Source organism: Mus caroli, chromosome 9 (assembly GCF_900094665.2).
Source record: "Mus caroli chromosome 9, CAROLI_EIJ_v1.1, whole genome shotgun sequence".
Classification (NCBI taxonomy): domain Eukaryota; kingdom Metazoa; phylum Chordata; class Mammalia; order Rodentia; family Muridae; genus Mus; species Mus caroli.
The window spans coordinates 111,344,054-111,357,663 of NC_034578.1; the positions used below are offsets into that span (position 1 = coordinate 111,344,054).

Sequence of the window (13,610 nt, forward strand, 5' to 3'; positions counted from 1 at the left end):
AATAAACCCCTCCTCCTCTCTGTTCCCTCGGTCTGTATGTTGTCCCAGCAAAGAGATAAGCAACTAAAACAGTTACCATCCCGGAACAAACGGCTGGCCACTTTGCCTTCCCCAAACTTGGGATATTGTAGCAGCAACAGGTTGAAGTGAGGGAAGGAAAAACCGATTCGTTTGTATAACTTTTAAATGTCAGGGCAGTCCTGAATGAATGGGCTCTGCAGGTGCCTTAAAATAGGTTCCCAGAATGCACCAGGAACAAGCAGTATCAAATTTACCTTGAGACTTGTGTGTCCAGCTCAGACCCTGCAAGGAAGAGCTGTTGCTATACTCCTATCAGTGGAAGGTTGAGAGGCAGGAGGATTGCTGAGAGTTCACAGCCAGCCTGAGCTACATAGTGAGTTCCAGGGCAGAGTCAGACGGACTCAAAAACAAACAAACCAACAAAACCAGGGGAATGGGGGTGGAGAGACGAAATAAAAAGAGTAGGTGGACCGTGGGAGGGTCACTAGGACCTGGCCCACTGCCTTGCTGCCCCTACCTTCCCCTGGGGCTGATGGGGCTTCTATGCCTGTCCCAGTGACACGCCCCTGGCACCTACTCCCCACCTTCCAGACAGGGCGGAGGGACGCTGGCCCTAGCTCAAACCCTGTCTTCTTAGAGAGCCCCAGGCTGCCTCCGGAGGCGGGCACTGCAGCCTGGGTGGCACGGCAGAGCAGTGGCGGGCTTGTCCTGGTCTCTAGTGTCTCTGCCTGCACCTGTGCGATCCAGAACGGAGCCCCGCTGCAGCCCCAGCAGAGAAGCCAGGAGCCGCGATGAGCCACGCCTGCGACGACAGCCAGGGTGCCAGCCAAGGTAACCAGCTTAACTCCCTGGCCTTCAGTGTCCTGCAGCTTCTAGTTGGTTAACCCAGGGGACAGCAGACAGGCTATTTCCTCTTTCTTAAGCAGAAACGTTGTGTCAGAAGCCTTCATTTTCGCAGATTTTTGCATTTTTTTCTAGATCTTTTCCGTTGATTCTAGAGTTAACTTTTGTAAAGTTCAGGGGATTCTGCGGGGCACTTTCGGGGGCCAAGGCTTTTGCTTGGCACTTACTCTGCAGCATGGGCTCAGAGTCAGAGCGCCAGCGCTTTCCCAGACTGACAGCTCAGCCTCTGCGGGACAAGGATTGCACAGCCTCAGTGTGCTGCCTTTATCCGTGAGATCATTAGCCCACAGGCAACCTAATGCGCTTGGGATCGTAACTGGCATTTTGTTGTTTAATGATGCACCGGTTTTGTGTAACTCGGCTATCATTTGGCTCTGTATCTTTAAGGTAGTATTTACGAAGGCTTTTTCAGGGGAAGGACTTGGGACTATTTTACACATGTGATAAAATGCAGTAGCCGGTCACCACTGACCTAAGTGTGTTCTAATTAATCATTACCAAAGACTTCACCCGGGACCCCTGAAGCATCTGTCTCCCCTTTGAAAGGTCGTTATTGTTCAGATTCTCAGTAACTGGCTAGTTGTTGACCTTTCAGGAGCCCTCCTCCAGGAATAACTCCTCTCTCTACAAGACCCTTTGGGAAGGCACTGAGCAGAGCTTAATGAGGCCTCCTTGGATTTAAAAAACTCCCCCTGGTCTTCCATTCTTCAGGTAGTCAGGTAACCGTGCCAGGGGACCCCAAGGATCAGCCACTTTCAGAGCTGGGTATTTTGTTCAGTGGCTTAGTCAGGCAAGGACTCTTGTGCAGGAAGGAACCTTGTTCAATTTCATCCGCTGCCTCTTGCTGTTCCAAGGTGAGTGTCCTAACAACACAGCTACCTCTCCGTCACTTTACACATGCCTTGCTCTGTCTCTGTCTGTCTCTGCCTCTGCCTCTGCCTCTGCCTCTGCCTCTGCCTCTGCCTCTGCCTCTGCCTCTGCCTCTGTCTCTGTCTTCCGCTCTCTCTCTCTCTCTCTCTCTCTCTCTCTCTCTCTCTCTCTCTNTCTCTCTCTCTCTCTGTGTGTGTGTGTGTGTGTGTGTGTGTGTGTATATATATATATATATACGTACCAGTACATATGGATGTAGATGTGGAGGCCAGAACTCACCCTTGGGGTACTTTTTTTCCTCAGGAGCTGTCCTCCTTGTGTTCTTTTTCTTTTCTTTTTTTTTTTTTTGTTTTTCCTTTCTTTTCCTTTCCTTTCTTTTCCTTTCCTTTCCTTTCTTTTCTTTTCCTTCTCTTCTCTTCCTCTTCTCTTCTCTTCTCTTCTCTTCTCTTCTCTTCTCTTCTCTTCTCTTCTCTTCTCTTCTCTTCCTCTCTTCTTTCCTTTTTCTTTCTTTCTTTCTTTTTTTTTTTTTTTTTTAGACAGGGTTTCTCTGTGTAGCCCTGGCTGTCCTGGAACTCACTCTATAGACTAGGCTGGCCTCGAACTCAGAAATCCGACTGCCTCTGCCTCCCATGTGCTGGGATTAAAGGTGTGTGTCACCACTGCCTGGCATCCTCCTTGTTTTCTGAGACGGCCTGTCTCACATTGTCTTCCAGCTCTCCAAGTGAATTCAGGTGTCCAACAAGCCCAAGAGACTATTGTCTCCAGATCTCCAGCTCTGAGATCACAGCATATACATATGTGTGTGTACATACATACATACGATGTTATGTGTATAATGTTTTATATATCTGTATAATATAATTTTTATCCATTCTGAGGAGTGAACTTAGGCCTCATTCTTAACAAGGCAAGCATTTTGCCTACTGAGAGATCTCTCTCCATCTCCATCACCTTTTGTGTAGCTCAGCCTGGCCACAGATTCTTGTGTTGATAAGAATGACATTGGTCTTCTTATCCTCCATCGTTTACCTCCCAAGTCCTTAGTGCTAGGCAAGCACTCCCTCAACTGGGCCACATCCTTAGCCTCTTTAACTTTAAATCTGAATTCCTGACAGACCAGAAGGATTAAGTCTCAATCTGTCTTGGTGTCCCAGAGCAGGTGATCAAGTGATAACATGGTTAATGGCCCTGAGTTGCAGCATAAGCTTGGTATGGCATCAACAGGTACAGGATCTGCCTGTCAGACTTCATACAGCCTCAAGTGTCTATGAGACAATGTACAGAGTGACACTTGATAAATAGGCTGAATGATGATGTTCTTGCTTATTGACTGTGTGTAATAGACCTGTCTGTTATGGCAAAAGACCATAAGGAATCCTAGCACAGATAAAGAATTCTTGTTCCTTCTTCATATTTTGATAGATACTATGATCTAGCCATCTTGCATCCAGGAAATGCTGGGGTATTATCTATACTGAATTCCATTGCATTTATTAACAATGAAAAATTCTTTTTACTCAAATTATAATTCTCCCTATTGGATATACCACCACCACCACTCATGTACTGCTGTGTGATTACTTCTGATTATTGTTGAAAATATGTTTACAATGGAAATACCTGATTCCCACTTTAGTGGGATGGGTGGCAATGTTTTTCTGCTCTGTTGAAATGTCACTTGCCTATGTTGGGATAAGACTGGTAGACAGAGATATTGTAATGAAATTGAAACTTTGATGTTTGATAACAAGACTCTCTCTCTCTCTCTCTCTCTCTCTCTCTCTCTCTCTCCTTCCCCCTCTTTCTCTTTCTGTCTGTGTGAGAGACTTACTTTTTCTTTCTTTCCCTTTAAAATTTATTTCTTTATTTTATTTTGTGTTTTAATGTTTTCTTACATGTCTGTCTGTGTAGCATGTGCGTGTCTTGTGCTCACAGTGGCTGGAAGAGAGCATCAAATCCCCTGGCTTTGGGATTTCAGATGGTTGGTTGTAAGACCCCAGGTGGATCCTGGGAATCACCCTTCTTCATTTCTGGAAGAGCAACCAGTGCTTTTGACTACTGAGCTATCTATCCAGTCCTGTTTCAGGAATATTCAACATTTGGTTTTGCTGGACCATGTTCATCTCACAGTTGCTGTGAGAACTGTGAAATACAGTTTGAAAATTATTACCAAAAGCACTGTCAATATTTTAACTACATTTGCAATCAATTTTGTTTTGGACTACATTCACAGCTATCTTGGGGTGCATGTGACCCAAGGGCTGTTGGTTGGACCTCCCTGAATGAAACCCAACTTGGGAATAACCCAGCATGTGGCAAATGATCCTGTCCTTACTCTACTAAGCTGCCAGGATCATCTGATCTAAGCCCATTAGTAAGTTGGTAAGAAGGAAGCTGTTATGTGTGCAAATGGTAGCGTAACGCTGGGTGTGCACTAGAGGGTTCCAACTCTGCGCGCACATCCTAGCTGCTAACCTCAGACTCTGCAGGGCAGTAGAGGGAGCAGATCACCTGGAGTGGCATCCCTTGCCTGCCTCTCAAGGACCACAAGAAGAGCACCAGAGAGGACCCTGGTATACAAGTCTCATTTCATGGGAAGGACAGCTTTGGGGTGGGAAAGATGCAAGATGTGTAGGGACAGGGTAGACAGTGGGTGCTGCTCCTTTGGGAGAGCCTTCTGCTTGCTGAGCGTAGTAGACAAGTTGGCTCTGAGAGGCAGGGCATGCTCTGTAATAGTCCCACGCTCAGGGCAGCCTCACAGAGATGGTTCCTCTTGACCATGATAGATGAGTCCAAGCTTAGGGTGGTGCTCTGGGAGCAGGCAGATCCTTAAGGACCTCAGCCATTCTCCTAGGGCAACTGTAGGAACAGAGAGAAGAGAAGAAGGCATGAAAAGTTCTCTGCTCCATGGTCTTTTCAGATTCCATGTCCCTGGATATATGGCCAGAGTCCCGTGAACCTCCGTTTCCCTCTGCATTGTGAGCGAGTCTGGAAGCGTGCATGCAGAGGTCAGAGGTCAACTTTGAGTGCCATTCCTCTTAGCTGCTCTCTACCTTATTTTGATACAGGCTTGGTTACAGGCCTGGAACTCACCAATTGACTAGAGCAAGCCTCAGAGAATTTCTTATTTTACCTTCCCCACACTTTACATAGGTTCTGGGGATCCAACTCCTATTCGTAATGCAAACACCTTGTGAACTGAGCCCTCTCTCTCCGCAAGACTTAATTTCTTAATTGGCAAAGAGGGATAAAAATAAACATTACTGAAGATTATTGTGACAGTCAGGAAAAACAGAGAGGCTGTAGCAGCAGTGGGCTTTGCATATGTAGACATCTCCTGTCCATAGGTTGCAAGTGGAGTTATGAACGTTAACTGTTGACAGCTAGGAGAACTAACCCATGTTGCTAATTGTTGGCTCCACTGTACTCCTGATCCCTTCACCTGTGATTCTCCTGATGCCTGGGAATGGGGACCACTCACATGCACTGCATTGCCAGCACCTTGCCAAATGCAGGTGCATGGTAGGGATGTGCATCCGGAGTGCACTTGCTCGGTGAAATGAGTGAATAAGACAGGGCTGGGGCTGGGGATGAAGCTCTGTTGGCAGAGGGCTTTCCCAGCACACTCCACACTCTGGTTCGGATTCCTAGCACCACATGGAACATAACTGTGATTCTAGCTGGATGGAGGAGGTTAAGGTTATCCTAAGCTATGGTGAGTTTAGGGCCAGCCAGAGTTATGTGCGACTCTGTCTCGTGGGGGAAACAAGAGGCAACAGTAGATGGCTTAAGGTAATACCGCATAGTTCCTGAGACAGTTCACCCTGTTTGTTGTCGAATTTAAAATCTGAACATGTATTTCCCCTTTTCTCCTTGGAGATATTCACAAAGGGAAAAATGTATAAGTCTTTACACATGAAACAGTAGTCATGATTTTAAAGACCTGAGTTCACACACAGTTACGTGACCTAACCAAACTATGCTGGAGTATAAGATATTATTTGAATGCATTCTAAGTTTTGGGGTTGTTGTTGGTGGTGGTGGTTAGATCTCATGCAAGGACTTAGGCAGATAGGTAGCAAAGAATCAACGCAGGGTCAGGCATCTGGTGGGTAGGTGTCCTTCCAGCTCTCTTGTCTTTCAGAGCCTAAGGGGCTGGCTTTGCTCTTGTAAGGAAGCAGCCTCATGCCTTAAACGCACGCTTTGAAGGGCCAGTCACAGCACTAGCCACTGGGCTCTCCAGTGATCCTCTCAGCTGACTTTGATGAAGTTGACCCCTTAATTATTTTGGAACATTTCGTTTCTGACTTCCCAGGGACACAAAATAGCACCACAGCCTGGAGTGGTGGCTCCAACCCATAATCCCAGTGCTTAGGAGACAGAAGCGAGAGAATCCAGGATTCAAGGTCATCTTCAGCTATATAAGGAGTTCAAGGCCAACTTGGGCTAAATAAGGCCCTGTGTCAAACACACATACACACACACACACACACACACACAGAGAGAGAGAGAGAGAGAGAGAGAGAGACAGAGAGAGACAGAGAGAGACAGAGAGAGAGAGTAACTGTTTTTAAAACTGATGAGTAATTAAAAAGAAACTGAAAGTCAGAAAAAAACCGGTCAAAGCTAGCAACCAAGAGCATTAATTTTCCAGCCCGTTGTTGTCATCTTGACTGCCCGGCTTGGCCAGCATCACAGTTAAGGGGGCCTTTGTCTTCCCACTGCCCTAAACATTCCCTCCTCAGTGATGTGGACATTTTATAGCAGGTCAGGAATGCTTGGTCTGTAACCGTTTCCTCTCTGTTTGGGGCCTGAGCCTGAGTGTTTTAAACCACCTTCAGCTCTCACCAGTTCTCTTCAGTACTCCTTGGCATAGCAGCCAGACTGTGCTTCCGGGTCCTGGTGTCTGTCCTCAGAGCTCTGGGAAAGGTTAAGAGACACACAGACACCTAGCCGTGGCTGGCACTCTGCACATGCTAACCCTCTCTAACTGCCATTGCAATGATTATCACTCCTCGATGCTTATCATGGAGGCTGCGATGAGCAGTCGCATGCTACCTTTCATGATAACCAGCGCCTGACTTTTACTGCCTGCTGAGAGCTCTGGGTACTGACCTTGTTCTTTATAGACCTCACTCTCTTCCCCTTACTCCCCTGAGGCAGGGTTTCTCACTGAATCTCAGAGTAGAACCACAGCCCCAGGGACCCTGTCTCTACCCACTCCACTCACCCCACTTCATCCTATCCCCAGGACTTGGTTACAAGCGCATAACCATGACCAGCTTTCTACATGGTGGTCGCAGATTTGAATTTCACTCTTTCTGCTTGCACAGTGAGCGTTCTTACCCACTGAACCATCTCTCCAGTGTCCCTCCCTCTCCTCTTCTCAAGGGTTGCCTTCTGAATCAGGGCTAGAAGGTGGCTCCTTGTCAGGAAGTCTGCAGTAGAATACATTACCTTCAGCTGGCTCTCTGAACAGTCGCATCTAAGGGATTCAGCATTCTTTCTCGTCCTATCTCTCCCCCTCCCCCTCCCTCTTCGCGCCTCTCTCTGAGAATCTCTTCTTAGACATTGCTATTCTAACTCCCTATCTTTTTCAGGCTCTGTCCACTGTCTATCATAGAACTTTAACTCCTGTACCCTCTATTGCTCCTCATGGGAGATGGGAAGCCCAGATGCTGGGATTCACAGTTAGAAAACATCACCTTCCCCTTCTGTGTATATAAATGTGTTCACTGTACCGATTCCTCTGCACATGACTTGCCTCCTGGCCCAGGTACACCCTTGAATTTCTGGAAACTGGCACAAAAATCATCCTCTCTATCAGGCTTATTAGACAATCAAGTGTCTTATTAAATGGCTCCTCATTTTTTTCCCATTAATTTCATTAAGCTTTAGAACAAGATAGTTAAAATGCATGCTTTCCTTTGCTGATTACTTTAAATAGTACTAATGGGATGCATTATGGGGGTAATTTTGCAGAGTTTTGATATTTTCAGCTTTTGTGGATCTTGTTCAAAAGTTCTCAAATATTTCTTACAGTTTGTTTTTGAACTTTTTCATTAACATCTAAAGCAATTATCTTTTTTTTTTCTCTCCCACTCTATAGTAATAGTAAAATGTTGGTATGCATTAAATATTTAGCACTAGGGACTCTGTTGAAAAATGCAAATGCTGAGTAATTTAAATTACAGCAGATTGCAAAATAGTATGTTCGATAAGAGTCCCGTCTGTTGAGAAGGAATAACCTATTTATCCAAGTGCAGCTGGGGTTGACAAGGAGGTGTGCCCAGGAACTCAGAACCAGGGCTGTGACTGGGCAGAAAGTGGACTTAGCTTAGTTTCTTCTACTAATTTGTATTTCTGGAAGTGAGTCCCTACTGCTGGTGCCAAAAATTAAAAGGGAAAAGAGTCTGTTTGCAGGCGAAGGCTGAGGGTCCTGTTCTGTGTGGATGTTTTTCTCATTCATCTGAAGCCAGCCTTACCAGCTATGTTCTTCTTTCTGGCCTGGTTATACCTTCTCTCACACGCACGCATGTCATCTCTGGTGTCAAACGACAGGCTTCCATTGGATTCTGAAATGCGTCCTAATTAATTCTCAGACCTCAGCATTTATGGCCTTTCAGCACTTGTTATCATAAACGAGACAGAGGGAAACAACCGGGTGAAAATTAATTAAAACCACAGAAAACAATCCAAGAAGGGGCCTGATTTTTCTGTGGAGAAAGCAGCAATGTTTCAGATACACCATGGAGTTGACAAGCTGCCTAGAGTGACCCGTTCCTGGGAATCCAGTCAACGCAAGCATCTAGCTTCTGGACAAATGGCACCTTGGCCATCCCACACTGACATATACACACTTTTATTTGGTTTTGTTTGTTTATTGTGTATGCACACGTATCCACAAGTATGTGAGTGCATACACACGCGTGCGATGGGGCACAAATGAGGAGGTCAGAGAGCAGCCCTTACTCAGTTCTCTCCTTCTACCATGAGAACCCTGGGGCTCGGACGCAGCTCTGAGCCTTCTCACTGGCCCATGGGCACTCTTTCACCTGTCATTTGCTGGTGGGAGAATGGTAGCAGCTGTTAGGGCAGTCCGTGTTGGGGCTGTGAGCGAGCAGGAGGTGAGGTGGGAGTCTGGCTATAGGGACAGGATGGACAACACTCCTTACCTCATGGATGTGGTGTGTGGCTGAGGAGACCAAATAGAGACCAGTCTTCCCACACAAAGCCTCTGGGGAGTTCAGAGGCTGTACATTGACTGAATGCAAGCAGGTGGCTCTGTGGTTTACAGCAGTCTGTCTACCTTTGGCACTCTCGGCGCTGGCTCTTGAAGCAGCCATATCTAGGCCTTCTGGGCTTAATCCAAAGCTCTTCTCAGACATCTCTACCCATCTGCCCCCAACTCTTCATCCCCCCCTCTTATCTCAGACAAGTGCTTTCTCCCCTGCTCACTGTCCAAATGTTTATTGGGTCGGATGAATCAATAAGTACGCATCTCTCGGGTAAGCAGGTTTTAGATATGGTTGCTTTTGACTAAACCCTTCCGAGCGAAGGACAAATGCAGTCAAGAATGTGGTTGGAGGAGCTTTGGGTTCTGCTATTCTTAACAGAGCAAAGGGGATGACTTGGATAACACTTCCTGTTCCGAAACACACACACACACACACACACACACACACACACACGGAGAACTTTTTTTTAAAGAACTATTCCCAATTTTCTGAGAAACTGCCAAATCAATTTCCAAAGTGGTTGTACAATTCTGCACTCCCACCAGCAATGGACAAGTGGACACAAGTGAACAAAAGTGAACACAAGTGAACACAAGTGAACACAAGTCCCTTGCTCCTTGCCAGTAAGCGCCATCACTAGAGATTTTCTTTTTTTTAAATTTAATTTTATTTGTGATTTATTCTTTACACTCCATATTCCATTCCTTGCTCCCCCATCCACCCTCTGACTGCTCCACATACCACACCTCCTCCCCACCCCACCCCATCTCCACGTGGATGCCCCCCCCCCACCTGATCTCTAAACTCCCTGGGTCCTCCAGTCTCCTGAGGGTTAAGGTGCATCATCTCTGAATGAACACAGATCCCGAAGTCCTCTATTGTATGTGTGTTAGGGGCCTCATATCAGCTGCTGTATGCTACCTGTTTGGTGGTCCAGTGTTTGACAGATCTCAAGGGTCCAGATTAATTGAGACTCTGGTCCTCCTACAGAATTGCCCTTCTTCTCAGCTTCTTTCAGCCTTCCCTAATTCAACAACAGGGGTCAGCTGTTTCTGTCCATTGGTTGGGTGCAAATATCTGCACCTGACTCTTTCAGTTGCTTGTTGGGTCTTTCAGAGGGCAGTCATGATAGATCCCTTTTTGTGAGCATTCCATAGCCTCAGTAATAGTGTCAAGCCTTGGGACCTCTCCTTGAGCTGGATCCTTCTTTTCCTCAGGCTCCTCTCCATTTCCATCCCTGTAATTCTTTCAGACAAAAACAATTATGGGTCAGAGGTGTGACTGTGGGATGAAAACCCCATCCCTCACTTGATGTCCCGTCTTCTTGCTGGAGGTGGAAGAGCTGGACGTTCCCTCTCCAGGAGCTGCTGGGAAGGTCTTTTACCTCCTGTGTCCTGAAGAAACCCAGGCAAGTCCCGCCTGATGCTGCCACCCCTGATTTTCTGATCACACCACAGGCAACAACAACTGCTCATTTCCCTGGGAAAGGCCTTGCAGACCTCGCACAGGTCTTGATGTGCAAGATGACACCACTTGGCACACTTCTTGACTGTGCTGTTTCTCAAATGTGCATTGCCATCTCTTGTTTCGATGGCTCAGCCCACAGAAGGCTGGGCTGTGCACGGTGTCAACTTGTTTCTCACAAGTCCACCACAGGAGGAATCTATGTCCATGTGTGTCTGCTGCACTGACATTGCTCTGCCAATTCTGATCTTCCTCTCCGCTCTTTTATACATCCTAGATATTTGATTTAATTTTTATCAGATAAGAAGCTCCCATAGAAGTCATAATTAAAATGGAGCAATACTTTATGTAACTGTTGGTATCTATAATTGCAGCTCTTATTCATGATTCGAAGTAACTGATAACATTTTATGACCAAGTTGGAGGAAAATGCCAGCTTTCTGCTTGTAGCATGGACTGGACTTGCGCCTTGTCTCTCCCTGGGGGAGAATTGTGCCAGTATTTTCTCTCTTGCAGTCTTTCTAATTTTAAGGATTTAGTGTGTGTGTGTGTGTGTGTGTGTGTGTGTGTGTGTGTGTGTGTATACAGGGGTAGAGATGCCCATATGTGTAAAAGTATCTTTTATTTACCAGATGCAATTGTTGTCTTGGAAGCTGACTGCTGAATACACTCACTCTTTCTAGTTCTTTCTGAACTCTGGTTGGCTGTTTCAACTCAGCTATTCTGGCCCAAACTTCTATCCAAGATGACTGATTCAATCTATCTTCTCTCTGCTTCTGACTGAATTGCTCTATGTGACCTCAAACTAACTCTGGCCATCTGTTCTAACCTCCCATCTCCTCCTCTTGTTTGTTCTGTCTTCACTGCAGTTTGTCTCTGTAAAACAGTCTCTGACTCATTCTGTCAAATCTTTCTGTCACTCAATTAGACGTCACTTTCAGGCATGGCTGCGTCCTTCTGAAAACCAACCTTACTTCTATTGTTTGGACTTAAAGGCTTGTCCTAAGGTCATGTCTGCATTCTAGCTGGATCACACAGACCTAGAAGGTTTGGGATGTGATCCCTTGCCAGAGCAACCATGTTGCTGAATTAAAATTCCTCTACATGTATGTGACTGTGTGAGTGTGTGCACACCAGTGCAGGTGTCCATGTGTGTCTGTGTGTATATAAATACAGGTATTCATGTATGTCTGTGTGTGGGTATGTACACACCAGTGCAATTATCCATGTGTGTCTGTGTGTATATAAATACAGGCGTCCATGTATGTCTGTGTGTGAGTGTGTGCACACCAGTGCAAACACCCATGTCCATGTGTGTCCATGGGTGTTTGTGTGTAAAAATATGCATATCAGTACAGTTGTCCAGTACAGCTCCTCTGGAGCCGAGATAACAGGCAGTTTGGAGTATGAGGATGATAGGAGTCTAACTAGAGTCTTCTAGAAGGACAAGTGTTCTCCACCCTTGCACCATCTCTCCAGCCCCTCCTTTTCAGTCTCCACTTGCACTTTGTCCATCAGCACCGAGAGGGTCATTAACATAGCTGGCAGCTGGGTGACTCACTCCCATGCATACCCCTTTCACACTGTGAGTAAGTGTGACGGCTCCACTGAGACACAGGTCACAGCCATGAACTTGGCTTACTTGAGACTCTAACGCAGTTGAACCCATACTATGATCCAGTTTGGAAGCATCTCCATGCACAGGACACTTTGAGACTTACCACATGCATCCTCTGCATCACCTCTGTGGCTCTCTGCATGCAGTTCACCTCTCTGCTTCAGAGAGATTATGATCTTTGTAGGCAGAAAACAAAGAGGAAGGAGAGGACTGTTTAGATTCGGGCAGTCGAAACAGGCCTTTCAAGCAAGTTGATGGCTTCATAAGGCAGGCGGTTGCCTTGAGGCAGAGCTTTCTAAACAATTCTATTTTCCTTTCACCACAACACACCAGGCCTAAAGGGCAAAATCATAGTTGGCTCAGAGTGCAAAGAGAGTGTAGTGTGTGTTGAAAGGTTACCTGTGAGGCCAAGGGCAAGAGAGGGGGAGTGTCGATAAGTCAGCAGTACATCTCCACTTGTGGAATAAAGTGTGAGAGCAAGAGGGGGAAGCTGTCACACATTCTCCGATCCTATCCCATCACCTGAGAGCAAGCCATGCTGGGCATTTGGTTTCTATGGTGTCCTGTGGACACACAGAAGGCAGTTGTGAGGGTTCATCTTCACTGTCAAATTGGCAAGATTTAGAATCACCATGGAAATCTGCCCCTGGGTGTGTTTGTGTGTGGGAGTGTTTAGATTGGATTATTTGAGGTGAGAAGGCCCACCTTGAAAGTAGGTGGCATCACCCCCTGGGCTGGGGTTCTGGGCTGTATAAGAAGGAGAAAGACCTGAGCATTAACATCCCTTCCTTCCTTCCTGCCTCCTGCCTGGGTGCAATGTGATCAGCTGCTTCACACGCCTGATGCCACGCCTTTGCCTTCATGATAGACTGTGCTTCAAACCGTGTGCCCCAATATAGCCTTCCTCCTTCCCTCCCTCCTCCCTTCTTTAATTTGCTGTGATTAGATATTTTATCACAGCAATAAGAAAAGTAATTAATACAGAGATGCAGACCATTTCCTCATGGAGGAGGTCACCTGGTAGCCTTGTCAGTGGTGATGTCCTCTGAAGATGGATGGGGAGGGAGGGCTGCCTTGAGGTCCTCAAAGTGACCCATATAAGTCACTTACCATGTGACCTTCCAAAGACCTTCTCTGAGGATGATGAAGGCAGAGATGAATAGTGGTCTGCTCTACTGGGGAGTCAGGGATTGTCATATAAGCCCACCAGGGTTCTTAAAGATCAGGCCAGGGGAAGAGGGTAAATAAATGGTCATTAGACAGAAACCCCTTCTTTACTTTCCTCTTAGCTCTGTGCAATTTTGTTCAAGCTACATGTGGTCTCATGGTCTTAAGAGGTGACAGAGTGACACAGCTGTTTAGGTCTCATCCATGTTCCTATAAACAATCCCTCATTCTTTTTTTTTTAATTACATCTTTTCCTCAATTACATTTCCAATGCTATCCCAAAAGTCCCCCATACCCTCCCCCCCTACTTCCCTACCCACCCATACCCA

The 13,610-nt window shown here is 46.4% G+C and overlaps 1 protein-coding gene across 1 annotated transcript in view; it reads left to right on the forward strand.

Moving 5' to 3' along the window:
* The first annotated feature begins 813 nt into the window (after positions 1-813).
* Gadl1 (glutamate decarboxylase like 1) overlaps positions 814-13,610 on the forward strand; it is a 167,839-nt gene continuing 155,042 nt past the window's right edge. Inside the window, exon 1 of the mRNA XM_029481848.1 lies at positions 814-852. The gene's annotated coding sequence lies outside the window, so the exon portion shown is untranslated. The remainder of the gene's footprint in view (positions 853-13,610) is intronic.